The sequence below is a fragment of the Bubalus kerabau genome, chromosome 5 (genome assembly GCF_029407905.1).
Source record: "Bubalus kerabau isolate K-KA32 ecotype Philippines breed swamp buffalo chromosome 5, PCC_UOA_SB_1v2, whole genome shotgun sequence".
Lineage (NCBI taxonomy): Eukaryota > Metazoa > Chordata > Mammalia > Artiodactyla > Bovidae > Bubalus > Bubalus kerabau.
The window spans coordinates 42,365,776-42,393,114 of record NC_073628.1 but is presented as its reverse complement, the minus strand read 5'-3'; the positions used below and the strand labels follow the sequence as shown (position 1 = coordinate 42,393,114).

The 27,339-nt window shown below is 37.3% G+C and overlaps 1 protein-coding gene across 14 annotated transcripts in view; it reads left to right on the top strand.

Moving 5' to 3' along the window:
- LOC129652658 (disks large 1 tumor suppressor protein-like) overlaps window positions 1–27,339 on the top strand; it is a 690,295-nt gene that overhangs the window by 103,656 nt on the left and 559,300 nt on the right. Inside the window, exon 3 of one of the 14 annotated variants that reach the window (XR_008714658.1) lies at window positions 7,905–8,597. The exons of the other annotated variants lie outside the window; for them this stretch is intronic. The gene's annotated coding sequence lies outside the window, so the exon portion shown is untranslated. Of the gene's footprint in view, window positions 1–7,904; window positions 8,598–27,339 lie in introns of those variants that run through there. 14 annotated transcript variants of the gene reach the window in all.

Below are 27,339 nucleotides of genomic sequence, written 5' to 3'. Positions count from 1 at the left end.
CAACCATTAAACTGTCAGGGAAGTTCCCAGAGGTATCTTTTTAATGCATATTTGATTCTTGTTCTTTTCCTTTTGTATGTGTATGTGTGTATGGATATACACAAACACACAATTTTCATATGTGTCCTTAAAAAGTATCAAAACCAAATACAAAGAATAGTCAATGTATTAATATTCCAAGCATGCTTTGGAACAAAATACCAGTATAGTTAGCCAGTGTTGGGCTATATATAGTCTGGACTGCTGAGCTTTGATTTTATCTTGTACTATATCTCTTTATCCTAGACCCACATGTAAGAGGCAACTTTTTAAACCTTAAAATTTTTTTTCAGTTTTATTGAAAGTATAATTGACAAAATTATAAGATGTTCATGGTGTATGTTGTAATGATTTGATATATGTGTACACTGTGAAAGAATTAGTTAATATTTGTATGTGTGCTAAGTCGTGTCCAACTCCTTGTGACCCTATGGACTGTAGCCTGCTAGGCTTCTCTGTCCATGGGATTCTCCAGTCAAGAATACTAGAGTGGATTGCCATTTGCTCCTCCACAGGATCTTCCAGACCCAGGGATTGACCCTGAGTCTCTTGTGTCTCCTGCATTGGCAGGTGGATTCTTTACCAGAGCCACCTGGGAAGCTCCATATAACTAATATATCCATCACAATATATACACACACACTCATAAATGTGTGTGTGTGTATACATATACACTTTTTTAATTTATAATTTTTTGTGAGAACATTTAAGTTCTAATCTCTTAGTAAATTTCAGTTCTACAATACATTGTTATCAAGTGTAGTCACCATGTAATACCTTACATGCTCAGAACTTATTCATTTTATAGCTGAAGGTGTATATCCTTTTTTGTACTTCTCCCTATTTCTCCCAATCCTCAGCCTCTGGGAATCACTTTTCTACTGTCTGCTGCTATGAGTTTGAGCTTGACTTAAAAAAATTAGATTGCACATTTAAGTGAAATCATGCAGTATTTGTCTTTTTGTTTCTGACTTAATTCATTTAGTGTCATGCCCTCAAGGTTCATCCATGTTGTGGCAAGTGACAAGATTTCCTTCTTTCTTCTGAATGGATAACATTCCAGTGTGCATGTCTTCTTTATCCATTCTACTGTTGATGGAGATATAGGTTATTTCCTTGGCTTGGCTATTGTGAATAATACTGCAGTGATCATGGGAGTATATATATCTCATCAATATCCTGTTTTCTTTTCCTCCAGATATATACCCGGATGTGGTTTATCATATGGTAGGTCTATCGTTAATTTTTTGAAGAATCTGCATATTGTTCCACTGGGACTGTACCAATTTACATGCTCACTAACTGTACAAGGGCTCCCTTTCACTTTAGCCTCACAAACACTTATTATCATTTGTCATTTTGATGACAGCCAGTCTAATAGGTGTTAGGTGATGGTTCATTATCGTTTTGATTTGCATTTCTTTGATGATTAGTGATATTGAGCACCTTTTCATGTGTCTATTGACCATCTGTATGTCTTCTTTGGAAAAACGTCTATTGTTTCTCTGCTCATTTTTTTCAGTTAGATTGTTTTCTGCCATTTAATTGTGTGGGTTTTATATCTTTTAAATATATATAGCTATTAGCTTAAGCTTCCCTTGTGGTCAGCTGATAAAGAATCCACCTGCAATGCCAAAGTCCTGGGTTCAATCTTTGGGTTGGAAAGATCCCCTGGAGAAGGGAAAGGCTACCCATTCCAGTATTCTTGCCTGGAGAATTCCATAGACTGTATAGTCCATGGGGTCACAAAGAATCAGACACGACTGAGCGACTTTCATTAATTATTTGCTTAGTGACTTCTAATAGATTCTGATAGCCAGAATATCACAACTTGTCATGTTCCAAAGGGGAACATCTTAGTAACACCAGGATTTAGGTTTTTTTGTTGTTGTTCAGTTGCTAAGTCATGTCCGACTCTTTGTGACCCCTTGAACTGCAGCACGCCAGGCTTCCCTGTCTTTTACTATTTCCCTGAGTTTGCTCAGACTCTTGTCCATTGAGTCAGTGATGCCATCCAACCATCTCATCCTCTGTTGGCCTCTTCACTTCTTGCCCTCAGTCTTCTTTTTTTCCAGCATCAGGGTCTTTTCCAATGAGTCAGCTCTTCATGTCTGAATATTGGAGTTTCACATCAAAATATTGGAGTTTCAGTTTCAGCATCCGTCCTTCCAAAGAATATTCAGTGTTCATGTCCATTAGGATTGACTGGTTTTGTCCTTGCTGTCCATCCTTGAGGCCATACCCTGAGGCAACAGCTCTTAAAATATGCAAGTAAATCTCTGTGAGGGAAAGACTGGAAAATGGCCATTTCTGTCTGCTGAGCCCTGGAGTGATATCTGAAGTTTCAATACTTTGGCCACCTGATGCCAAGAACTGACTCACTGGAAAACACCTTGATGCTGGGAAAGATAGCAGGCAGGGGGAGAAGGGGACGACAGAGAATGAGATGGTTGGATGGCATCACCAACATGAGTTTGTGGAGCAAACTCTAGGAGATAATGAAGGACAGGGAAGCCTGACATGCTGCATCTATGTGGTCACAAAGAGTTGAACATGACTTATTGTTTGAACAACAACAAATATTCCATTATATATATACCACATCTTTATCCATTCATCTATCAGTGGACACTTAGGTTGCTTCTGTATCTTGGCTATTGTAAATAATGCTGCAGTGAACATTGGGGTGCATATATCTTTTTGAATTGTTATTTTTGCATTCTTTGAAAAAATACCCAGAAGTGGAATTTCTTGGTCCAGACACAGTTACTTCTTGAGGACCTCCATACTGTTTTCCATAGTGACTGCACCAATGTATGTTCTTACTGACAGTGCTGGAGAATTTGCCTTTCTTCACGTCTCTTGTTTTCTTTTTGAAAATTGCCATTCTGACATGTGTGACGTGGTATCTCATTGTAGTTTTGACTTGTATTTTTTTTTTTTAATGATTAGTGATGTTGAGTATCTTTTCATATGCTTAATGGCCATGCTGCTGCTGCTAAGTCGCGTCAGTCGTGTCTGACTCTGTGCAATCCCATAGACATCAGCCCCCCAGGCTCTGCCGTCCCTGGGATTCTCCAGGCAAGAACACTGGAGTGGGTTGCCATTTCCTTCTCCAACCTATTGGCCATATTTATGTCTTTTTTTGGAAAAAATCCCATTCAAGTCCTGTGCCCATTTTTCAATCTGGTCGTTCGGAGTTTTTTTTTTTTTTTTTTTTGATGTTGAATTGTATGAATTCTTTATTTTGAATATTTACCCTTTGTTAGATATATCATTTGCAAATGTCTTCTCCCATTCAGTAGGCTGCCTTTTTGTTTTGTTGATAGTTTCCTTTGCTTTGCAAACACTTCTTAGCTGATATTGTCTATTTATTTTTGCTTTAGTTTCTCTTGCTTGAGGATGTGTAGCTAACAAAATATTGATAAGACTGGTGTTAAGAACCTACTGCCTAGAATGTTACAGCTTCAGGTCTTACATTTAAACTTTTAATCCATTTTGAGTTTATTATTGTGTATGGTGTGAGAGAGTAGTCCGTTTTTCCTTTTGCCTGCAGTTGTCCAGTTTTTCCAACAGCATTTATTGAACAGGCTGTCTGTCTTTATTGTATATTCTTGTTCCTTCTGTCATAGATTAATTGTTCTTATAAATGTGGGTTTATTTCTGGGCTCTCTATTCTGTTCCGTGGATGCATGTGTCTGTTTTCTGTCAGTACCACACCCTCTTGATGACTATAGCTTTGTAGTATAGTTTGAAATCAGGGACTGTGATACCTCCTTCTGCTGGTAGGTGGAACTGAGTCCCTTTGCAATTGGCAGTGCAGCCTGGGGGTTCCTGGGGTTAGTATTGGCCCACTAGTGGAAATGGCTGAGTCCCCATGCACCTAGCTGCTTGGTATGAAGGGTCCCAGAACTGGTGCTAGTGGGCCGTTGGGTGGGTGAGCCACCTGGCACTGTTGGGCTAGAAGGAGGATTACAAAATGATTGTTAGCACCAGTGTCCTTGTGGTAGAACGAGATCCCTGCTTTCATTGTGTATGTCCCCAAGAGGCATCCCAGTTGCCTCCTACCTCTCTGGGAGACTCTCAAGATCAGCAAGTGGGTACACCCCAGGCTTCTTTCAAATTGCTACCTCTCTGATGATTCCAGAGCATGTGAGATTTTATGTGTGCCCTTCAAAACCAGAGTCTATTTCTTATGACTCTGTGGCTCTCCCATACACAAAGCCCCACTCCTGCCTTCAAAACCAGACATTCTTGGGGCTTGTCTTCCCATTGTGGGAATCCCAAAGGGAGCCCAATGTGGGGCTCCAACCCCTTACTCTATGGGGGTAACTTCTGCAGTTGTGATTATCCTATCATTTGTGAGTTGCCTGTCTTGAAAGTGTGAGTCTGTACTGAATTTCTACCCCTCCTACTCTTTTTGTAATTTCTCCTTTTTATCTTAAGTTGTAAAAAGTCTTTTCTGTTAGTCTTCAGGTCATTCTCATAGGTAGTTGTTCTGTAAATTGTGATTTTGGTGTGCTGTGGAAGGAGGTAAGCTCAGGATCTTCCTGTTTCACCATTTTGGTCAGTCCTCTCTAGATTCTGGATTTCTTTAAGAGAGAATTGTTCTGTGTGTAGCTGTAGATTTAATGTGTCCATGGGAGAGTTGAGTTCAGGACCATCCTATGTAGCAATGATGGACCATAGTGATCATCATTATTTTTACTTAGATTTATCCTCCAATTGTAGGCTTTCCTCTTCCTCATTCTTTCTTGAACCTTATGTTTTCTTTTTGTGTGTGGTATTTTTTTTTAAACTGTCTAAAATTTTGCTCTACGAAGTTTTGTTTTACTCTCTTGAAAGATGATTTATCTTAGTGTATCATTCTAGCTTGGCAGCTTTTTCCTCTTAGCACTTTAAAGATATATTTAATTTTTTTTTCTTATTTTTTTCTTGTTGCTGTTGAGAAATTATTTCTCTTATGTAGGTTTTTCCTCTTTGTTATTAATATTTTCTTTTTGTCTTTGGTTTTCTGCAGTTTTAAAGTAATGTATCATGTTCAGGATTTATGTCTTTTATTACTTCTGGAAAATTACTAGGATTTATCTCTTCAAATACTGCTTCTTTCCTATTATTTCTTTTTGAACTCCAGCTAGACATGTTAGGTTTTCTTCTTTATAGATTTTCTTCTTCATAACCTATAACTTTGCTTTCATATTTTTAATCCTTTTATATCTTGGAGTTGAATTTTTGATAGTACCATTATATTCAGTATCTATTTTACTAATTTCTTTTTGGGATAAGCTTATATTCTGTTAAGTAAATAAGATGTTAACTATCTGGATTTAAGAAGAAGAAAGTGTTAAGTATCTGGATGTGAATATAAGAAAAAATATCCACCAGTTCTATAGGAAAATTACAAAATTAAAGGTGATTAAAGAAGACCTAAACAATGGAGATATGTATTTTTTATGGTATGAAAATGCAATATAAAAATATCGGCTCTTCCTAAATTTGTCTATGAATTCAATGTATTTCCAATGAAAAGTTCAAAAGAATTTTTATATTACTTGGTGATTTGATTTTAAAATATATATAAACTACTATAGGGCCAAGAATAGCTAAACACTGCTGAAGAAGAGTAAGTATAGTAAAGATGACTTGCTCTATTATACATAACCAAGTTAATATTAAGCTAATGTAAATAATTAAGATAGTATATTAGAGATGCAGAGATAGACACATTGACCAATGGGATAGAATAGTAAACCCAAAACAAGACTCACACCTGTGGAACAAAAGTGGTACAGCAGATTAATGGGGAAAGAAAGGACTAGTCAATAAACATAACTAGGAAAAAAACCTGATTTACTTTATGGAAATAAAGTAATTGTATATTTATCTCATACCAGATACAAAAGTAAAACTCCAGATTCATCAAGGACTTAAATATCAAATTCCAACTTTAAAATGTTCAGTGAAAAATACTGGGCATATTATTTGAAACTTATGATATGGAAGGCTATCTTAAAATCACAAAGAATGTTCATTATTAAAGGAAGGTTTTAGATTATGACCTTTTATCAAATGAAATTTTTTTGCAAATCAACATATGAATATTTATTTGCCTTCATTACTCTTCAAGAAAGTGCAAAGTCAATCACAAGCAGATCCTACTAGGCACATCCTAGAATAGCAAATAATAGTGTGAACAAGAAAAGCAAATTATGGTAAAGTATGCTTGTAAATTTTTGTAATTTTATCACTTGGCTGGCAAGAAATATAAATTGGGACAACCATTAGAAGCCTGTCTGATGGTACTATTAACTGTTAAATCTAAATATTAATATATTGTTTGACCCAACAAGTCCCCCTAAGTGAATTATAATCAAATATAATGAAAACTATGTGTAGTATTATAGGTGAAATCTTAAAGTGAAAATGTAAGTTACACACTTGGAAAAGATACTTATGATACTTACTATCAGCAATGAATGTCAAAAATATATAAATAATTCTTAAACAATTGGTGGAAAAAAAGCAATTTGTTCAAGTCACACATGGAATATTATTCATTACTCAAAATGAATTATCTATGGCTACATAATTATATCTGTCAATATATATCATATATTTATTATGTGTTAATATGGATGAATCTTTTAGCAATATACCTTTGAATGAAAAAATAAATATATGCAGATTTTTACATGGTTTTTAAAGTTAAAAGATACTTTGTAAGAATTCACACCTATATTTAGATACGCACAGTAAAAATGATGGAATGATTAAGAGAGACTTAGAATAGTGGTTAAGTTGCCTGGGAGCAGGCAGGGAACAAAATGAGGCAAGACCATCTAGGTAGATGCAAGTTATTGTCAGTGTTCTAGTTTCCATGCTAATGGTGCTTTCATGGGTATTTATTATGTGCAAACAAATAAACAGAAACAAAATGAGTAAAGAAGGTTTTGCATGGGCCAATAATGAGAATATGACATGGATCACAAATTGTATTGAATCCAGTTTTGGTCTGTTAAAAACAAAATAAAATAAAATCAGGCAGCAGCCAGATGAGGAAGTGGGATAAACATGCTTCAGCTTAGGCAGCAGTCAATACATAGGTCTTTCATTTGGAAAACTTTGAATGAATATTCTAGGAAGTGATGAAAGGCCAGACTGGAGTGAGAGGTTGAAAGAGGACAAGGAGTTGAATATGGCTGGAGAGATATGCAAGTGTAGGATCTTGCAGGATCCTGTTTGCAGTGTTAATTACCTTGGATTTTATTCTAAATACATTAGGAAGCTATTGATCAGTTTTATGCAAGGGAAGGATGTCATCAGTGATTTCTTTTTTTCTTAAACAGTTAGTTTGGCTGAAGTGCGTAGAGTGAATTGCAGTGGCATAAGAGTGAAAGGAGCCATGGGGACTAGGGACTGCTGAGTGGCACAGGTAGCGGGTGAGCTTTTCTAAGGTGGTAACTGTACAGAGAGGTAGGCAGCCTGATAGTTCAATGGGAGATGTTTGATGTGAAGACACAAGAATTGAGGGAGACAGAAAAATGTAGATTTTAGAACTTTGAAAAAGGGTAGAGCTGGGTGGGTGGATGGATTCTTACCTAATATTAATTCCAGCTCAGCCTAATATAGTTGTGTCAAGTTTAGCTTTCCATTTTAGGCCACTGTTTCTCCTTATGGGATTTTTCCTTCTGGGATGGACAAAGTGAGTGAAGTGAAGGTTGCTCAGTCATGTCCAGCTCTTTGCGACCCCATAGACTGTACAGTCCATGGAATTCTCCAGGCCAGAGTACTGGAGTGGGTAGCTGTTCCCTTCTCCAGGGAATCTTCCCAACCCAGGGATAGAACCCAGGTCTCCCACTTTGCAGGTGGATTCTTTACCAGCTGAGCCACCAGGGAGGCCCAAAGAAGGAAAGAAATGAAGATGAGATGGGGGAAGAAGAAACAGCTGTGTAAGGGAGTCTTTATTCTTTCTTGTTGAATGTGAGCTTTGGGGTTATACTGTAGTTAGTAATAAAATGAATAGTAATTTCTATCTTACAACAATTTTTAGCCTTTATAATTTTAAAGTTATTTCCTATAAACTTCAAGGACCATCGACCTATGTCAATGTTACTGTGTTTAGTAATGGTCATATAAAATGTTATATGTGTTATAGAGGAATAAGAGATCTGAATTTGAATATTTGCTTTCTGTAGACATGTTTAATCTATAAACAAAGAGGTTTACTGTGGTTATAGTATGTGAGTGTTTTAGAACAAAAGTAATGCCAACATTATCCAGATGAATAGACAGTAATGAAAATGAGCTTATTTCTGAGCAAGGCCTATAATTGAGCTGGTGAGTATTTATTTTCTGACACATCCCTGTGACTTCTCCACAAATATCTCTGACCCATGTATTACTATATTCATGGCACTGATACTGCATTTGATACATTTTCTAAAGCGATTCAGTCTCTCTTAAGTGGCCTGACAGCAAGATACTGGTCCTAGGCCTGATTCTTTGCAATTTTCTTCAGTGATTTAAGTGATGGAATAGAGACCATGAACAACAAACTTGTGGATGACATTTGATCCACACACAAGTGGATCATTGTGAGCACTGGGTTAGAATGCAGATGGTTCCAACCAAGTGGAAAAGAAATTTCAAATGGAACAAGTTCAAGTTTTGATGGGCTATTTATAGATACCATGTGATATATGATAGAGAAGCATTTGACATTAAAATGAGAAGAAGCCAAGGACTAAGGGGTTGTCAAATGTCAGTGTGCCAACTGGAGAACCCACTGGAAGTGAGTGTCACATAGACTTCCTTGTATTCCGAGTATTGTGTGTTTACTCTAAGAGTATGATATGTGTAACACGTATCACATTCAGCAGAGAGAAGCCAAAGATAGTGCTTTATTAAGTGATAGTTTTGTTCACTTCTGATGGTGATAGCAAAGTAGACACTGTTTTACTTAGGGTATGTACTGTATGAATATGATTCTGTTATCTATAGTAATAGGTCATATTATATTGTTTATAGATACAGTATCATCCACTTGGTGAAGATAATAAAATTTTAGTTTTTAATATCTCAACCTGTGTTCTAGAATAAGAACTCTGCACGTTTTACTCTACAGTTAACTTTAGCATATATATTCACTGCAACTAACGCTTCCCTGGTGGCTCAGACAGTAAAGAATCTGCCTGCAATGCAAGGGATCGACCTGTGTTCGATCCCTGGGTCAGGAAGATACCCTGGAGAAGGGAATGGCTACCCACTCCAGAATTCTTGCCTGGGGAATTCCATGGACAGAGGAGCCTGGAGGGCTACAGTCCACGGGGTCGCAAAGAATGGGATGCTACTGAGTGACTTGACATTTCACTTTCAAAATACTTACCAATGTCTTCTAATGTCCTCTATTTACTTTGCTGTGAGGTAGAGATGAGAATGGAGAAGGCAATGGCACCCCCCTCCAGTACTGTTGCCTGGAAAATCCCATGGATGGAGGAGCCTGGTAGGCTGCAGTCCATGGGGTCGCTAGGAGTCATACACGACTGAAGCGACTTAGCAGCAGCAGCAGCAGCAGAGATGAGAATACCAGTATGGCCAGTAAAATAGTTTATTCTGCTTCAGGATAGAGTTCTTTGTCATATCATTTCTCTGATTCCTTCAGGCTTGTCCCCACAGCTGTCTTTCACTTTGAGCACTCTGCTTGTGTAGGCTTACACTCTGCTTGTGTCTTGACAATGGACACTTGTTGATTGCGGTACAAACTGAAAATGAGTCTTCTATTTTGTAACATTATGATCTTCCCCTGGGAACATCAGAAAACAGTAGCTGAGTATAATTCTGCACATTGGTATGAGCAATGAATACTTCATTTAAAAGCTTCGGGTTTTAAAGTGTTTTGTGAAGTCCCTTTTTGGTGTTTAAATAACTGACTCATTGAACCTGAGGGATGAAACCTTAGGGATTGCTTGTTAAGATGTGCATAATCTCTTGTAGACCTTTTTGAAAGGTGATCATTTAGATTCTACTTGATTACTAGTTGTAATGGGATGCTCAGTCTCTGAGGAAGCCTATTTTATTGTTAGATTAATTTAGTGGTTAAATTCTTATAATCTTTCTTAGGTAGATATTGAATTCCTGATGTTAATAACTCTAACCTATTGGCTTCTTATTCTTATGATAAAGACAAATTCCTTTTCATAGCCTACCAGTCCTTCATGTCTGACCCCTGCCTGCGTCTTCAGCCTCTTATTTTATGATTCTTTATCATACAATAGTTCCAGCCACAGTAGATTTTTAGTTTTCCTTTCTTTGCTTTATTATTCCTTAATTTCTCTGCATATGATGTTACTTTATCCTAGAAAGCTCTCTTCCCAGTCCCCTTTCATCTTTCACTAAATTAACCTTTATTTTTTATATGTCAGCACAATTATTTCTGTAGTGAATACATCCATGACCTTCTTGATTAGATAACCCCCTCCCCTTGCAGTTATATGTACTCATGGTGCTCTGTACCTCTTCTTTGTAGCTTGTACCTTAATTGTGATTTTAATTAATCAGTGATTAGTAGATGAATGTCTTTTTGACCTATTACCCTTGTGTTTTTGTTCATGGTATGTGGTTAGCACTTAGCTCCCAGGTGTGAAATAAATATTTGTTCAATGCAATCATCATAGGTCCACCTATACCTTCCACAGGAAAATTTCACTTCCTCTGTGTGATTATGGTTCAAAAATTTTAAGACAGCTAGAATGTTTTTCTTTCTTTCAGAAGTTCACATTCCCTGTCCTTAAGTTGTCTTTCCTGTGATAAACCACAGCCCTTCGCTGCTGCTCTGCATGCATTCATGTTAGTCAATGTGCTTTGTGCAGTGAGGCAGTTGGTTCTGAAAATAATGCTCCGAAATTGTCAGAATGCCTTTAGGTTTTAGAAATCCATGTTAGAATAAGTTGCAGCTTTTTTGAGCTGAATTAGTCTCTAGAGTGTGATATTTTAAGCTTTTGGTTCATTCTACATGCACTAATTTAACTTCCATATAGGCTATCTTTTGAAGAAGAGAAATCCATTTCTGTAAATCTTGAAAATCATTGTTGTGTAAGTTAAACCATGAGCTTCCAAATCATTAATATGGAATAAATATTTCCTGGAAGTAAAATAAATATTTTACTTCACAGTAAAACCCTACTTTTATTCTTTCTTGTGTTTTAGGAGGAAGCAATGCAAATAGTGGGAATGCACAAATTAAAGACCTTACATAAACTATATTACTTTTTATATTGTTCAACATAAAGATAGTATGTATACATATATGAGTGAGGCATTGTTAGCCTTTCATATCTAGATTAATTAATAATTTAATTAAAGTGTTTATTGATTGTCCACTACTAGTCATATTAAGCTAGATACTGTTTTTCTGTCTTGGTATAATTTATTTTTCTGGTTATAAATTTAATACACGTTTAAATACACGTTGAAAAAATAAAGAAAACACAAAGATATTTACATTCTATCCAAGTATAACTACTGTTAAAGCTGTTAAAGCTTTGGTTCATTTATTTTCATTTTTATGTTAATCCAATAAATATTGAGTGCGTACTACTTGCTAAAATATTAAATGTGTCAGATGATGCACAATAAAATATAAATAAGTAGGGAGCTAAAAATTGTTATAAAAGGTAGAAAGAAGACATTTCTGAAAAAGTGACTTTGAACTCAGCCTAGGTATGGCTCTAGAGTGAGTCAAGCAGAGAGAATGGGAATGCAAAGGCCCTGAGGCAGAAGTATGCATGACATATTGGAGAAATAGTAAGAATGTCAGTGTGGCTGCAACAAAGCCAAAGAGCGACAAGATTTGACTTATATTTTAAGAGACCCACACTGGATACTCATGAAGTATAAACTATACAGAAGGAAGTACAAGTAGAGATACCAATTAGGAACCTACTTTAATGAAACAGGAAAGAGAATATGGTGAATTGGACCAAAGAGGTGAGAAGTAGTTAGATGCTGGATATATTGTGATGATAGAGGCATTGAGAGTTGCTAAAGGATCCTAAGTGGGAGAGTGAGTAGCAAATGAAGCAACTGACAAACAACTAATCTCAAAAATATACAAGCAACTCCTACAGCTCAACTCCAGAAAAATAAATGACCCAATCAAAAAATGGGCCAAAGAACTAAATAGACATTTCTCCAAAGAAGACATACAGATGGCTAACAAACACATGAAAAGATGCTCAACATCACTCATTATCAGAGAAATGCAAATCAAAACCACTATGAGGTACCATTTCACACCAGTCAGAACAGCTGCGATCCAAAAGTCTACAAGCAATAAATGCTGGAGAGGGTGTGGAGAAAAGGGAACCCTCTTACACTGTTGGTGGGAATGCAAACTAGTACAGCCACTATGGAGAACAGTGTGGAGATTCCTTAAAAAACTAGAAATAGATCTGCCTTATGATCCAGCAATCCCACTGCTGGGCATACACACTGAGGAAACCAGAAGGGAAAGAGACACGAGTACCCCAATGTTCATCGCAGCACTGTTTATAATAGCCAGGACATGGAAGCAACCTAGATGTCCATCAGCAGATGAATGGATAAGAAAGCAGTGGTACATATACACAATGGAGTATTATTCAGCCATTAAAAAGAATACATTTGAATCAGTTCTAATGAGGTGGATGAAACTGGAGCCTATTATACAGAGTGAAGTAAGCCAGAAAGAAAAACACCAATACAGTATACTAACGCATATATATGGAATTTAGAAAGATGGTAACAATAACCCTGTGTACGAGACAGCAAAAGAGACACTGATGTATAGAACAGTCTTATGGACTCTGTGGGAGAGGGAGAGGGTGGGAAGATTTGGGAGAATGGCATTGAAACATGTAAAATATCATGTATGAAATGAGCTGCCAGTCCAGGTTCGATGCACGATACTGGATGCTTGGGGCTGGTGCACTGGGACAACCCAGAGGGATGGTATGGGGAGGGAGGAGGGAGGAGGGTTCAGGATGGGGAGCGTATGTATACCTGTGGCGGATTCGTTTTGATGTTTGGCAAAACTAATACAGTGTTTCAGGTTTAAAAATAAAATAAAATTAAAAAAAAAAAAGAAAATAAAAAAAAAAGAAGTATCAAATAAAGCTTATTTTTATTCTCAGTCTTTTAAAATTTAAAAGAAGTTTGAAAATGAAAAGAAGTATAAAACATAGCTAGATGTTATATATTAATATTAAAGCAAACATCTGTGTGACTATCATACAAATAGTCACACATAAATAGAACACACAATAAATTGAACACTACCACTGCCCCAAAGCCTCATTTTGTCTTTTCCCCATTCCTATTTTCTTACTCTTAGAAGCATCCATTATTCTGAGTTTTACGTTTATTGCTTTCTTGCTGTTCTTTAAACATTTATCACTAATGTATGCATCCATAAAATATATATTTAGTTAGCTTGTTTATGAAAATTATATAAATTGAATAACACTTTATGTATTCTTTTGGGTTTTTCTTTCATACAGGATTATGTCTATGAGGTTCATCTGTATTGTAGGGATAGTGTTAGTTTGTTCATTTTTATTGTTGTATAGTATTCCATTGTATGACTCTGCCATAATGTATCCATTCTTCAGCTGCAGATAGCTGTGAACTTTTCTGTATTAGTATCCTGGTTCACATGGATTTTTCTAGGGAATTTTTCTAAGAGATGAATTGTTGGATTTTAGAATAAGTGATCTTTCTACTTAACTAGTATTGCTAAGCTGTTTCCAAAGTGGTTGTACCAATTTAGCAGTGATTTCACATTATTCTACATCTTCACCCAAACTTATATTATTATTAGGTTGGTACAAAAATAATTGTGGTTTGAACCATGAATTATCATTATAACTTGGCTCAAACATATCTTTATTAATCAAAATAAGAACCATTACAATCAATACGTTTTTTGCCAATGAGAAATAAGTTTGTTTATTCCTATAGCATAAAAATCTGTGCTTCAGGAGTCAGTGAGCTCTTGCAAAGCATTCTGCCTCCTGCTGGTTGTGGGAATGTTTTTCCTGCAAAAAGTTATCGAGATACTTGAAGTGATTGTCAGTTGGAGAGAGGTCAGGTAAATACTGTGGATGAAGCAAAACTTCGTAGCCCAGTTCATTCAAATTTTGATGTGTTGGTTGAGTGATGTGCAGTTGGGCATTTCATGGAGGATTGGGTCCATTCTGTTGACCAGTGCTGGCTGCAAGCATTGCAGTTTTCAGTGTATCTCATTGTTTTGCTGAGCATACTTCTCAGATGTAATAGTTTTGCCAGGATTCAGGAAACTGTAGTGGATCAGACAGGTAGCAGATCACCAAACAGTGACCATGACCATTTTTTTTAGTGCAAGTTTGGCTTTGGGAAGTGGTTTGGAGCTTCTTCTTGGTCCAGCCACTGAGCTGGTCATCTCTAGTTGTCATATAAAATCCGCTTTTTGTTCCATGTCACAATCCGAGCAAGAGATGGTGGTGGTGGTTGTAAAGAATAAGAGAAGATGACACTTCAGAATGATGATTTTTTTTTTATTTTAGATCAGCTCATGGGGCACTCACTTATCGAGCTTTTTCACCTTTCCAATTTGCTTCAAATGCTGAATGGCCATAGAATGGTTGGTGTTGAGTTCTTTGGCAACTTTTGGTGTAATTTTAAGAGGATCAGCTTCGATGATTGCTCTCAATTGATTGTTGTCAACTTCCTATGGCTGGCCATTGCACTTCTTATCTTCAAGGGTCTCATATCCTTTGCAAAACTTCTTGAACCACCACTGCACTATATGTTAGCAGTTCTTGGGCCAAATGTATTGTTGATATTGCAAGTTGTCTGTCTTGCTTTACAAGCCATTTTGAACTCGAATAGAAAAATTGCTTGGATTTGGTTTTTGAATAAAATCATTTTTGTAGTCTAAAATAAATAGCAAGTAATATTCTTTAGCAAAAAAAAACATAAAGTGAGAAATGTGCATTAAGATGATGTATAAGTGAGTGAAAGTGTAGTCGCTCAGTCATGTCCGACTCTTTGTAACTCCATGGACTGTAGCCTACCACGCTCCTCTGTCCACGGGATTCTCTAGGCAGGAATACTGGAGTGGGTTGCCATTTCCTTCTCCAGAGGATCTTCCTGACCCAGGATTGAACCTGGTCTCTCGCACTGTAAGCAGACACTTTATGGTCTGAGCTACCAGGGAAGTCCAAAATGATGTACAACATAACCATATTTATTTAAGAACGTATTCCAATATCAAATGGCAAAGGTCAACAATGTAAAACTGCAAGTACTTTTGCATCAACACAATAATATTTTTGTTAATCTAGTGGATGAATATTGCCTTCTTGTAGTTTAATTTGCGTGGCTTTAATTACAAACAAGGTTAAGAATTCATTCATATTTATCGGCTGTTAGTATATTGTTTTTTTTGTAAAGTGCCGGTTCCAGCCTCTTGATCACTTTTCCACTGGGCTGTCTTTTTGTTACTGATTTGTGGGAGTTGGTTATTAAATCCATGAATTAAGCTCATTATTATACATAAGAAAGGTATTCTATTCCATGGAATGTTTTTCACTATTTTTATAATATCTCTTTTACTTTATGGTTGGTACTTATTGTGTTTTGTTTAAAATTTTTTCCACAACCTGAGGTCTTAAGTATGTCCTCCTATATTTCTTTAAAGAGCTTACTTAATAAATTTATCTTGCACATTTAGGCTTAACCTTTTCTTATGCCCAAACTCTTTAATGGTTTATTTTGCAAATGTGCTTCTCAAATACTTAATTTATCATTTTTATGAGGTTCATTAATCTTTGGACTCTCTAAAGATAAAATACACTGAAGACATTTTCCAGGGATATTTTTAAAGCTTATGTAATATAGAGAAAGTATGTCAGCAACCTAATCCAGGACACTGTCTCATTTTGAGGATTAAAAAATTTCTTTCTAAATTCAAGCTCTGCTTATTTTCATTATATCTTCTTGTTTGTGTATGCTTTTTTTTTTTAACTTAAAGCAATGAAGTGTATGAACTAAAAATTGTAGTTCAGTCTTTGCCAGTACCCACATCAACCCACAACTAAACAAAGAGAGCTGTTTTGCTCAGAAAATTACTATTTCAAAAAAAGTATTTTTTTCTAAGTGTTTATTTCTCCCCTCATTTGGAGTATGGATAATTTACTAAAATCTCAATAAATACTATAAAGGATAAGAAAATAGGTCAAGATGAAGAATGATGGGGTTGTTTTAGACAGGGTCACAGAAGGCTTCTCTGGGGAGGTGACATTTAAACAGAAACTCTTGAGACCTGAGAAGATCAGAAGGGAGTTCCCAGCAGAGGAAATAGCAACTTCAAATGCTCTAAGATGGAAATGAGCAAAGTAATGTGGCTGGAGTGGAATGCAGTTGTAAAATTTATTCAGTTTCTACTTGAAACTGTTTTCAAAATCAATTCTAAACCTCTTAAAAAACAAACAAACCAAAAAACCTAATGTGATACAGCTTATATACTGCCATCATATATCTTTCTCAAGTGCTTTTACCAACTCATCAGTAGCCTGTTCATAAACCTCCTGCTTAATAGTTGTTTCTATTATTTATTGATGTCTTTATTTATTGTTGACCTGTCAGTATGACTAAAGAAAGTCATTAACCATGGTCAATTAAGTTAATCCTTATTGTTTTGACATTGGGATATGATACTTAGAATTGTCTCATGGAGGAGCCTCCCCATAAAAATCAGCATCATTAGTTTGGAATGCCTGACATCGAAGCTTTCACTTTGGGGCACATATTTGGAACCTTGTCTTTTTTTACTTTCTATACCTTAACAATGTGGCCTGTTTCCCTCTATCAGCAGTTTTTTGAGCCACTTATGTATTTCACCCAGCTGCCAAAAGAAGATGACTTTATTCATGTGAGGTAGATACCTTCTCCGGACCACTCAGTGAGTTTTAGTATGCCATGTAGCCATACCATCCAAAGCATACCCTACAAATTTGGTGATAAGGCTTAACTGCTTTCATATGACATGGAAAAAAGCAATCAGAAATTTAGTTTTATTTTTATATATTTATTTTCTGTACTTTAAAAAAAGGAACTTGAGATAATAAAAAGTAATACAAATTTTAAAAATGTAGAGTATCAGTATTAAAGGCAAATGGGAATACAGATGAGTGGTGGGGGCTACTTTAGTCATGCCTGTGATGATTGGAACCGTACTGCAGTATGTTTACTACACCTTAATGTCATGCGAAGAGTTGACTCATTGGCAAAGACTCTGATGCTGGGAGGGATTGGGGGCAGGAGGAGAAGGGGACGACAGAGGATGAGATGGCTGGATGGCATCACTGACTCGATGGAGGTGAGTCTGGGTGAACTCTGGGAGTTGGTGATGGACAGGGAGGCCTGGCGTGCTGCGATTCATGGGGTCGCAAAGAGTCGGACACGACTGAGCGACTAAACTGAACTGAACTGAGTGTGTCCAGACATCCTCATCCATTTGAATAGTTCATTTTCAGTTACATATGAACAATGTAGTTAAACAGCTTAATGAGTAGCACTTTTCATCTTAATTTTGACTGTATCTATGAGACATCACTCTACTGATACAGGCTAGAGCACCTTCTATTGTGCCAGACATGAAACACAAACATAAACCTTTTCAGAATTTGATTGAGTAGGAATTTTACAAATGAGAGGATGGAAGTTTATAGGATTTTATAAATGAAGAAAATGAGGTTGAGTTAGGTTAAATGACTTACTATCATCACACACCCAATGAGGCAGAGCCAAGATTTCAACAGAGACCTGAGTAAATTTTTTTTTTTTTTTAAGATTATGTCTTTATTTTAATCAACATAGAGAATTAATTCCTTGGCTGTAATACATCATCTGGAGAAACTTAAAAAAAATGATTTTTATTTTCAAATTTTTATTTATTTTTGACTGTGCTGGATCTTCATTGCTGCAGGTGGCCTTTCTCTAGTTACAGAGAGTGGGGGCGACTCTCTAGTTGTGGTTTGTGGGTTTCTCATTGCAGTGTCTTGTCTTATTGTGCAGCACGGTCTCCACAGCATATGGGCTTCAGTAGTTGTGGCTCATGGGCTCTGGAGGGCTGGCTCAGGAGTTCTGTCACACGGACTTAGTTGACCTGAGGCATGAAGGATCTTCCTGGACCAGGGGTCGAACTGGTATCCTCTGCATTGCAGGGTGGATTCTTAACCACTGTACCACCAGGGAAGCCCCAGATCTGAGTATATTGAAAAAGTTTTGTTTTTTTTTATACCATCCTGTGTTGAATATTTCTAAGAAGTTTTTCTTAAATGTGCATGTCGCATTTTTTAAAACATGTGTGTAGTATCAGATCAGATCAGATCAGTCACTCAGTCGTGTCCGACTCTTTGCGACCCCATGAATCGCAGCACGCCAGGCCTCCCTGTCCATCACCAACTCCCGGAGTTCACCCAGACTCACCTCCATCGAGTCAGTGATGCCATCCAGCCATCTCATCTTCTGTCGTCCCCTTCTCCTCCTGCCCCCAATCCCTCCCAGCATCAGAGTCTTTGCCAATGAGTCAACTCTTCGCATGAGGTGGCCAAAGTACTGGAGTTTCAGCTTTAGCATCATTCCTTCCAAAGAAATCTCAGGGCTGATCTCCTTCAGAATGGACTGGTTGGATCTCCTTGCAGTCCAAGGGACTCTCAAGTGTCTTCTCCAACACCACAGTTCAAAAGCATCAATTCTTCGGCACTTAGCCTTCTTCACAGTCCAACTCTCACATCCATACATGACCACTGGAAAAACCATAGCTTTGACTAGATGGTTCTTTGTTGGCAAAGTAATGTCTCTGCGTTTTAATATGCTGTCTAGGTTGGTCATAACTTTTCTTCCAAGGAGCAAGCCTCTTTTAATTTCATGGATTCATTCACCATCTGCAGGGATTTTGGAGCCCCCCAAAATAGTCTCTCCCTGTTTCCATTGTTTCCCCATCTATTTGCCGTGAAGTGATGGGACCAGATGCCATGATCTTCGTTTTCTGAATGTTGAGCTTTAAGCCAACTTTTTCACTCTCCTCTTTCGCTTTCATCAAGAGGTTCTTTAGTTCTTTGCTTTCTGCGTAAGTGTGGTGTCACCTGCATATCTGAGGTTATTGATGTTTTTTCCCGGCAATCTTGATTCCAGCTTGTGCTTCATCCAGCCCCGCATTTCACATGATGTACTCTGCATATAAGTTAAATAAGCAGGGTGACAAAATACAGCCTTGACGTACTCCTTTTCCTATTTGGAACCAGTCTGTTTTTCCATGTCCAGTTCTAGCTGTTGCTTCTTGACCTGTATACAGATTTCTCAGGAGGCAGGTCAGGTTGTCTTATATTCCCATCTCTTTAAGTTTGCTTTAGTAGAGAATAATTATTGGAATTAAGACTGGACATGTAGGTTGCAGTTAAATTATGTTGAATGTTAGATTCAACTAAATAATATAATTGAGAGTTTATGGTGTTCCACACTATATTTGCTAAATCTTTCCTTGCTCCCTCAGTTTTTCTTACAACCTCGATCCAATCTGTTAGGCAGTGGTTCAGAAACATCTTCAAAAATGTGATGATATCTCAGCATTTCTACTAGTTTCTCCCTAATCCAACCATCTTTATCTCTCATTTGTATTATTGTCATATTTTACTGACTGGTCTCCTGGTTTCCTCCTTTATATCTATTAGTTCTCAAAGAGCAAACAGAATGATCACAATAAAATGAAAGGCAAATCTCTCCACTGCTTGTCTTTTTAAAAAAATTAATATATTTTTTAATCAAAGGATAAATGCTTTGCAGAATTGTGTTGGTTTCTGCCAAACATCAACATGAATCAGCCGTAGGTATACATCTGTCCCCTCCCTCTTGAATCTCCCTTCCACCTCCCTCCCCATACCAGCCCTCTAGGTTGTTATAGAACCCTGGTTTGAGTTCTGTGAATCATACAGCAAATTCCCATTGGCAATCTATTTTACATTTGGTAATGTAAGTTTCCATGTTACTCTCTCCATATCCTCTCCTTCCTCCTGCCCCCTGCCATGTCTGTAAGTCTGTTGTTTATGTCTGTGTCTCCATTGCTGCCCTGCAAATAATTTCATCAGTACCAATTTTCTAGATTTCATATATATGTTAGTATATGATACTTGTTTTTCTCTGACTTACTTCACTCTGTATAATATGCTGTAGGTTCATCCACATCATTAGAACTCACTCAAATGTGTTCCTTTTTATGGCTGATTAATATTCCATTGTATATATGTGCCACAGCTTCTTTATCTATTCATCTGTCGATGAACATCTAGGTTGCTTCCATGTTCTAGCTATTGTAAATAGTGCTGCAGTGAACACTGGGATACGTGTGTCTTTTTCAACTTTGGTTTCCTTAGGGTATATGCCTAGGAGTGGGATTGCTGGGTCATATGGTGGTTTTATTCCTAGTTTTTAAAGACATTTCCATACTGTCTCCCGTAGTGGCTGTATCAGTTTACATTCCCACCAATAGTACAAGAGAGTCCCCTTTTCTCCACACCTTCTCCAGAATTTATTGTTTGTAGACTTTTTGATGATGGCCATTCTGACTGGTGTGAGGTGATATCTCATTATTTGCATTTCTCTAATACTGAGTGATTTGAGCATCTTTTCATGTGTTTGCTAGCCATCTGTATGACAGCACATTAAAAAGCAGAGACATTACTTTGTCAACAAGGTCTGTCTAGTCAAGGCTATGGTTTTTCCAGTAGTCATGTATGGATTGTGAGAGTTGGACTTTAAAGAAATCTGAGCGCAGAAGAATTGATGCTTTTGAACTGTGGTGTTGGAGAAGACTCTTGAGAGTCCCTTGGACTGCAAGGAGATCCAACCAGTCCATCTTAAAGGAGATCAGTCCTGGGTGTTCATTGGAAGGACTGATGCTGAAGCTGAAACTCCAATACTTTTGCCACCTGATGCAAAGAGTTGACTCATTGGAAAAGACTCTGATGGTGGAAAAGATTAGGGGGAGGAGGAGAAGGGGACAATAGAGGATGAGATAGCTGGATGGCATCACCGACTCGATGGACTTGAGTTTGGGTAAACTCTGGGAGTTGGTGATGGACAGGGAGGCCTGGCATGCTGCGGTTCATGGGATCACAAAGTTGGACACGACTGAGTGACTGAACTGAACTGAACTGTATGTCTTCTTTGGAGAAATATCTGTTTATGTCTTTTCCCCACTTTTCATTGAATTGTTTGTTTTTCTGGTATTGAGTTGTATGAGCTGCTTGTATATTTTGGAAATTAATCCTTTGTCAGTTTCATTTGCTATTATTTTCTCCCATTCTGAGAGTTGTCTTTTTACCTTGTTTATAGTTTCTTTCTTTCTTTCTTTCTTTTTTTTTTTTTTTTTTGCTGCGCAAAAGCTTTTAAGTTTAATTAGGTCCCATTTGTTTATTTTTGTTTTTATTTCCATTACTCCAGGAGGTGGGTCATAGAGGATCTTACTTTGATTCATGTCGTCGAGTGCTCTGCCTTTGTTTTCCTCTAAGAGTGTTATAGTTTCTGGTCTTACATTTAGGTTTTTAATCCATATTGAATTTATCTTTGTGTATCATGTTAGGAAGTATTCTGATTTCATTCTTTTACATGAAGCTGTCCAGTTTTCCCAGCACCACTTATTGAAGAGGCTATCTTTGCCCCATTGTATACTCTTATCTCCTTTGTAAAGAATAAGGTACTCATAGGTGCATGGGTTTGTCTCTGGCTTTCTGTCTTTTTCTGTTGGCCTATATTTGTGTTTTTGTGCCATTACCAAACTGTCTTGATGACTATAGCTTTGTAGTATAGTCTGAAGTCTGGAAGGTTGATTCCTCCAGCTCCAGTCTTCTTTCTCACGATTCTGGCTATTTGGGGTCTTTTGTGTTTCCATATGAATTGTAAAATGTTTTTGTTCTAGTTCTGTGCAAAATTCCATTGGTAATTTGATAGGAATTGCATTGAATCTTTAGATTGCATTAGGTAGTATAGTCATTTTCTCAATATTGATTCTTCCTACCCAGGAACACAGAATATCTCTCCATCTATTTATGTCATTTTTTATTTCTTTCATTAGTGTCATAATTTTCTGTATATAGTTCTTTTGTCTCCTTTGCTAAGTTGATTCTTACATATTTTATTCTTTTTGTTGCAGTGGTGAATGGGATTGAGTCCTTGATTTCTCTGATTTTTTGTTGTTAGTGTATAGGAATGCAAGTGATTCCTGTGTATTGATTTTGTATCCTGTGAGTTTGCTAAATTTACTGATTAGCTCTAGTAATTTTCTGATACTATCTTTAGAGTTTTCTATGTACAGTATCATGTCATCTGCAAACAGAGTTTTATTTCTTCTTTTCCTATCTGGATTCCTTTTATTTCTTTTTCTTCTCTGATTGCCTTAGCTAGGACTAAAACTATATTGAATAACAGTGGTGAGAATGGGCACCCTTCTCTTGTTCCTGGTTTTAGAGGGAATGCTTTCAGTTTTCACCTTTACTATGTTGAGGTAGGTTCCTTCTATGGCCATTTTTTGAAGAGTTGTTTTTTTTTTTTTTTTAATCATAAATGGGTGCTGAATTTTGTCAAAGGCTTTTTCTGCATCTGTTGAGATTATCACATGGTTTTTATCTTGCAGTTTGTTAATATGGTGTATCACATTGATTGATTTGCATGTATTGAAGACTTCTTGCATCCCTGGGATAAATGAAAAACAGATCTCTCCATTGCTTATCTTAACAGCCAAGATCTTTACAGAGCTTTACCCAACCCCTGTTACCTACCCTTAACTGGGTTCCTACTATCCTAACTCTAGGTCCTTCTCATTCCTTAATCATTCTTCAGCCACATGGACCTTCTTGTTCTTCATATATCCTGGGTTTTTGGACTTATTTCTACTGTTTAGAAATTTTGTTCCTTCCGATAGCAGTATGGTTTGCTTCCTCATCTCTTTCAGGTCTTTGTTTAAATATGACTGACATGAGGCCTTCCCTGATCATCCTACTTAAAATTGCATTGTTTCCTTCTTGGAACTTTTATTCTCTTTTGCTGTTTTATTTTTCTTTCTTTTTTTACTTATTTATTTTAATTGGAGACTAATTACAGTATTGTTGTGGTTTTTGCCATACATATATTCACATGAATCAGCCATGGGTGTACATGTGTTCCCCATCCTGAACCTCCCTCCCACCTCTCTCCCCATCCAATCCCTCTGGATCATTCCAGTGCGCTAGCCCTGAGCACCTTGTCTCATGCATCGAACCTGGACTGGTGATCTATTTCAGATATGATAATATACATGTTTCAATGCTTTTTCTATGCAGTGTTTGTCACACTTGACAGTCTGTATTTTGCATCTTTGTTTTCCCCCTGCCCCCAAATGTCAGGGATTTTATTTCTGCTGTATCTGTAGAATTTGGAATTTGTTGAATGAATGAATGACTATAAAGAGTGTTGACTGCATATATAATGGCTCATTCATCAGTCAGAAGTGTTTTGAGCACTCTCTTCTCACCAGCTTACTGTATATGTCAACTATAATAATCTTCATGCCTTTCCTTAGAATGTGCCTCACTCTTTAATGCCTCCCTGACTTTGATTGTGCTGTTCCTGTAATCTGCGCTGCTGTTTACTTACCTCTATACAGAAATTTCTTTCTCATCATTTAAGACCCAGCACGAATGCTCTTTTTGAAGCCCTTCACCAGTAGTGCTTTCACCCTCAGACATAAATAGATTTTTTCCCCTTTGTTATAGCAGCATTATTCACTTAATTCTACTAGGGCAATTACAGTTATTGAAAATATCTTTTGTCCCACCTGGCCCTCCCCACTGCAACTTCTCTAGGTCAGAGGACTATTTGTTTATTTCTTTAAATATTTGTCTTAATGCGTGATAGATACCTTATGTTTAGTAACTGAATATGGAATATTTTTGAAGGAATGAAAGAACATAAATAAGTTATTAAATTAGTGCTAGAGACAGATTTTTAAGAATGTGTTCTATTATTTTTATGGTATAATCCTACTAAGGCTTGTAGAGATAGTTTGAGATAGCTACATATCACTCTTTTTTTTGGCATCCTGATAGTGTCACATGACAGAAACAGCATAATTTGGAGCTTTTCTTGTGGCACAGAGGTCACTTGTGAGAATGATATATTTTAGGTAGAGACTCTTAATCCTGGTTAGCCAAGGAGCAGGGATGCTAAATGGATACAGTTAGACGGTGACCTATTTCTGTAGCTTCCTTATCGAAAATAAAAAAAAAAAGATTGAAATCACAAAAAACAAAATAATAAAACCCCCCCAAAGATCATGTAGTAATTTAACATTTGTTACTGAAAAGCACTAGCAAGAAAAAGAAATTGGAAACACAGGTTAGTAAATACTCTTTATTCTCCAACATCTGTAGAAAAACTACTGCATGAGTGCTTGCTAAGTCATGTCCGACTGCTTGCACCCCATGGATTGTGGCCTGCTAAGCTTCTCTGTTCATGAGATTCTCTAGGCAAGTGGATTGCCATGCCGTCCAGTGGCTCAGACAGTAAAGAATCCAGCTGTAATGAAGGAGACTCAAGTTTGATCCCTGGGTTGGGAAGATCTCCTGGAGGAGGGAATGACAACCCACTCCAGTATTCTTGCCTGGAGAGTTCCATGGACAGAGGAGCCTGGTGGGCTACAGTCCATGGGGTGGAAAAGAGCTGGACATGACTGAGCTACTAACACTTTCATATTTTTCACTTTTCACAAGCTTTGATCATGAGGTAGCATATTTGCTAGTAGATTCACTTTCCTATGTATTAGAATATTTCCTCATTTGCTAAAATATCTTCCTTCCTCTCCCCAAATAATTGAGGTTTGAAAAGGGGTATGGACTGTGGCTAAGAGATGGTCTTTACAATCAGACTGTCTGGATTCAAATCCTGTTTGAATTTGCAAACCCTGTTGCTTATAAGGTGAGTGTTATTGGGCTTCTCTGGTCCACAGCTTCATTTGTAAAATAAGAATGAAAATACATCAGAGGTAATTGTAAATGTTAAATAAGCTTATATATATAAGCTTATAGTTATAACCTTGGAACTTTGGCTGGAACACAGTCAGCAATCTTGTTATCTGGTATTATTATCTTTTTGAGATAACTCTATATGTTTTTTTCTTCTTTAATTTATTGATTGAAGAAATTACAGTAATTTTATTGACAAAGCATCCTTGTGTTCACAGATTATATGATGAAAAAAGAAAGAAGTGAAAGTGTTAGTTGCTTAGTTGTGTCTGATTCTTGTGACCCCATGGACTGTAGCCCACCAGGCTCCTCTGTCCATGGCGTTTTCCAGGCAAGAATACTGGAGTGGGTAGCTATTCCTTTCTTCAGGGGATCTTTCTGACCCAGGATCAAATTTGGGTTTCCTGCATTGCAGACAGATTCTTTACCATCTGAACCACCAGGGAAGCCCTAGATTATGTGCTATAACTAAAAAATTATATAACTAGAGTATTTGTTGTTGTTCAGTCATGTCCAACTTTTTACAGCCCATGAACTGCAGCACTCCAGACTTCTCTGTCCTTCACTGTCTCCTGGAGTTTGCTCAAACTCATGTCCATTGAGTCAGTGATGCCATCCAACCATCTCATTCTCTGTTGCCCTCTTCTCTTCCTACCCTCAATCTTTCCCAGCATCAGGGTCTTTTCCAATGAGTTGGTTCTTTGCATTAGGTGGCCAGAGTATTGGGGCTTTAGTTTCAGCATTAGTCCTTTCAATTAATATTTGGGGTTGATTTCCTTTAGGATTGGCTGGTTTGATCTACTTTCTGTCCAAGGGACTCTTATGAGTCTTCTTCAGCACTACAGTTCAAATGTATCAATTCTTTAGCACTCAGCCTTCTTTATGGTCCAACATTCACATCCATACATGGCTACTGGAAAAACTAGAGCTTTGACTGTATGGATCATTGTCCATACAGTGATGTCTCTGCTTTCTAGAACACTGTTTAGGTTTCTCATAGCTTTTCTTCCAAGGAGCAAGCATCTTTTAAATTCGTCACTTCAGTCACCATCCACAGTGATTTTGGAGCTCCCAAAATAAAATCTGTCACTGTTTTCACCTTTTCCATGTCTATTTGCCATGAAGTGATGGGACCAGAGGCCACGATCTTAGTTTTTTAAATGTTGAGTTTTAAGCAGGCTTTTTCACTTTCCTCTTTCACCTTCATCAAGAGGCTCTTTAGTTTCCTCTTTGCTTTCTGCCATTAAAGTGGTATCACCTGCACATCTGACATTGTTGATATTTCTCCTGTCAATCTTGATTCCTGCTTGTGAGTCATCCAGCCTGGCATTTCACATGATGTACTCTGCATATCCTTGTCATAATTTTGAACCAGTCTGTTGTTCCATGTCTGGTTTTAACTGTGGATTCTTGACCTGCATACAAGTTTTTCTGGAGACAGGTAAGGTAGTCTGGTATTCCCATCTTTTAAAGAGTTTTCCACAGTTTTTCTGTGATCCACACAGGCAAAGGCTTTATAGTATAGTCAGTGAAGCAGAAGTACATGTGATCCAACAAATGTTGGCAATTTGATCTCTCATTCCTCTTACTTTTCTAAACCCAGCCTGTACATTTGGAAGTTCTTGGTTCACATACTCCTGAAGCCTAGCTTGAAGGATGTTGAGCATTACCTTACTAGTAAGTGAAATGAACTCAGTTGTACGGTAGTTTGAACATTGTTTGGCTGTAATTCCCTTCATGGATCACAGCTTTGTCTCGGCAAAGGGGCTTGCTTAGCTCAATGAAACTATGAGCTATACCATGCAGGGCCACTTCAGGTGGATGAGTCATAGTGAAGAGTTCTGACAAAATGTGGTCCACTGGAGGAGGGAATGGCAAACTGCTCCAGTATTCTTGCTGTGAGAACCCCATGAACAGTATGAAATGGAATGTTACTAAGCTGAAAAAAAGAGTGAAATAATGCCATTTGTAGCAGCACGGATGGACCTAGAGTATCATACTGAGTAAAGTAAGTCAAACAGAGAAGCAGAAATATTGTGTGACATCCTTATGCATGGAATCTAAAAAAAAGAGATACAAATGAAAATATTTACAAAACAGAAGTAGACTCACAGACATAGAAAACAGCCTTATGGTTACCAAAGGGAATAGTGGGGAGGGAAGAGAGGAAAGATAGATTAGGAGTTTAAGATTAAGAGATACAGAACAACAAAGACCTACTATAGAG